This window comes from Lathyrus oleraceus, chromosome 5 (assembly GCF_024323335.1).
Source record: "Lathyrus oleraceus cultivar Zhongwan6 chromosome 5, CAAS_Psat_ZW6_1.0, whole genome shotgun sequence".
In the NCBI taxonomy this organism is placed as follows: domain Eukaryota; kingdom Viridiplantae; phylum Streptophyta; class Magnoliopsida; order Fabales; family Fabaceae; genus Lathyrus; species Lathyrus oleraceus.
Genome location: NC_066583.1, coordinates 533,668,893 through 533,671,917, shown reverse-complemented (window position 1 = coordinate 533,671,917; position 3,025 = coordinate 533,668,893). Strand labels below are relative to the sequence as shown.

At 30.0% G+C, this 3,025-nt stretch overlaps 1 long non-coding RNA gene across 1 annotated transcript; it reads right to left on the bottom strand.

Annotated features, from left to right (window-relative positions):
• Positions 1-2,249: 2,249 nt before the first annotated feature.
• Positions 2,250-2,786, bottom strand: LOC127083023 (uncharacterized). The gene is made up of 2 exons (XR_007788288.1): positions 2,655-2,786; positions 2,250-2,519 (listed from the first exon to the last, which is right to left on the bottom strand). It is a non-coding gene; the product is annotated as an uncharacterized LOC127083023 (long non-coding RNA).
• Between the last annotated feature and the right edge of the window lie 239 nt (positions 2,787-3,025).

Sequence of the window (3,025 nt, the reverse complement as noted above, 5' to 3'; positions counted from 1 at the left end):
TAAAATTACACTCATTTGTAACACTCAACTTGTATGAAACACATTATATAATGTCCATAAAATTCATCCACTTAATATTAGTGTACTTCACAAAACACCTTAATTTAATAAAATATATAACGTGAAAATGATATAAAATGAAATCAGATACAATATTTAATCTTAGAATTATTTAAGTTCATGGTATAGTAGTAATAGTGTTGATGTTAAATAGATATATTTTTTTGGAAAAATTGTGATTAGTACTGATTATTGTGTATTGAGTTGGACATACTCGTAAATAAGCGAGTTTAAATAATTTATGAGTTTGTTCAATTTGAATCAATAAATTTGCAGGTTAACTCACATCAATGAACACCTTATAATTGGATGTCTTCTTTTGTGGTCAAAATTAATGATCCAATCGATTGGATGGCCTAAAAACAGTCATTGGGTTTGTTTTAAAAGGAAAGAAAAGACCTATGTTTAAGGCACATTTTTCACTGACCCAATCGATTGGGTGAAGTGTCAATCAATTGGCAGGAACAAAAACTTCCCCATAAATTTTCTGATAGTTCCTAAATCATCTAGCATGACTTCATGACTTCAATACATAAGCCAATATCCAAATACTCGGGGAAGAAAGAGGCCTACGCTCAATTAATCCGTTTTCAGCCAAATTTTTTGTGAAAAATGTTAGGCGAATTGAGTCATAGTTCTTTAACATAAGACGAGTATTCAAAAAGCGAGCTCTACAGCTAGTATCCAAACACTATGAGAAGAAAGAGGCCTATGACCAATTAATCTTCTTTCATCTATGAAAGAATAGATTAAATTTGGTTGATTATCATATTTTAGTTCGGAAGACGAGTGTTGAGAAAGCAATCTCTACAACTAGTATCCAAATAATCGGGGAAGAAAGAGGCATACACCCAATTAATCCTTTTTCATCCGGTTTATTTGAGAAAAATATTTTTGAAGCGCTTTGAATGAGTTTGAAAAAGAACTTGATGTTGATCAAATGTTTCCCCACTTATTTTCTAAAAGATTTATTCGGGAACTTTTCTTATAGGTATGACATGTTTGATGATATGGTTTATGACTTTTTAAGAGGCTTGAATCCATGTACTAAGGTTGAATCACCTTCTTCCCTAGGATCATAATTTTCTATTATTTCTTTCTATTTATCAATCCAGCAGTGAACACAAACCTTCCTCGTGCTTCTCTAGGGTTTTGGCTTGAGGAGGCCATGATGAAACTTATGGAAAGAGAACTCACATAAGAAGAATGCTAGAAGAGATTAATCTTGAGGTGCAAGAAATAGTGAGAGTGCATACATATTTATAATGCGTCTTTTGACATTTAGATAGTGTATTTTTGGTAAGAAATCAATGAGGGTTGTTCTCATTGAAAATCAAATCAAAATTATTCAAAATTGAGTGCGCCAATCGATTGGTTAACGGCCCCAATGAATTGATTAATCGGGTCTTTCTTGATTTTGAATGTTCATCATCAATTATGGGATTTGATTAGCTTGCAGCATGCATTTAGCTTGGATTCGATTTGAAAATATGTGCGTCAGGCTCTTCCAATTAATTTTCTTAAGGTGTCAATCGAATGGACTGACGTCAGTTAACCTCCTTGGTGCATTTTAGGCCTTGTGCCAAATTTTGTTGCTTTTCATCGTGAGTAAAGTTCATCGTCCAACCCAAATTTTCAAAATCAAACCAAATAAAATCGATCTGTTCATTTATGAGTTGGGTTAGGTTGAGTTTGTGAGTTGAGTTTCAAATAAAAAATATTTTTTTTCAATTATAAAAAAATAATAACACGATTCGATAAAATTACACTCATTTGTAACACTCAACTTGTATGAAACACATTATATAATGTCCATAAAATTCATCCACTTAATATTAGTAGACAATTTCACAAAACACCTTATTTTAATAAAATATATAACGTGAAAATGATATAAAATGAAATCAGATACAATATTTAATCTTAGAATTATTTAAGTTCATGGTCCAGTAGTAATAGTGTTGATGTTAAATAGATATATTTTTTTGGAAAAATTGTGATTAGTACTGATTATTGTGAATTGAGTTGGACATACCCGTAAATAAGCGAGTTAAATAATTTATGAGTTTGTTCAATTTGAATCAATAAATTTGCAGGTTAACTCACATCAATGAACACCTTATAATTGGATGTCTTGTTTTGATGGAGAAACAAAATGAATAATTTTAAATTTGTGGTTGGACGATGCATTTTATAAACTGAAATTTATATATTTATTTTTTCATTTGATAGCAGCCATACGATAGTATGTGTACATAAATTTGTACAAAGACATATATGTTATATTCCGCAACAACATAGGGCTCCTTCACAAGCGCTACCGAAAGTGATACCCTTTTGTGCACAACTCTTAATACACTCTTGAGGATGATCTGGACACAAATCAGGTCGTTTCTCACAGTCTTGTGGCGAAGGAGCGTCATTTAATCTTTCTTTTGTTCCAATCACTTTATACGTGCCTACAAATATATAAAAATTAATACCAGAGTTATTGTTTATATACTTTGATGGAGATACAATTATACGATCAATTATTTTACATCAAAATTTAAATTAAATTAACGTAGAAAAATAACATGTAAATTTAAGGATACCTTGAGTCAGAACGGAAACGATGCACACAACTACAATGAAAAGATACATACGATTGATACGGATTGCCATGTTTTCAGTTTTCAGTTTTCAATGAAAATCATCAAACACCTAGGGACTATTTATTGAGACAAATGAGAATAGTTATGGAAATAAATCTTAATAGTTTCTTTCAGTCAAAAAGAAATAGTTTATTATTTCATTTTTCTTAATTTTAATTTTTAATGATAAATTAATGCATTAATTTGGTAAATAATAATAATAAATTCATTCAATTTTAACAAAATATAATTTCTCCTATCCTTTTTTAAAAGTTAATTGAGTCAACAAAAGTTATTGTATTTCGTTCATATATTAAACCAAATACATCAAA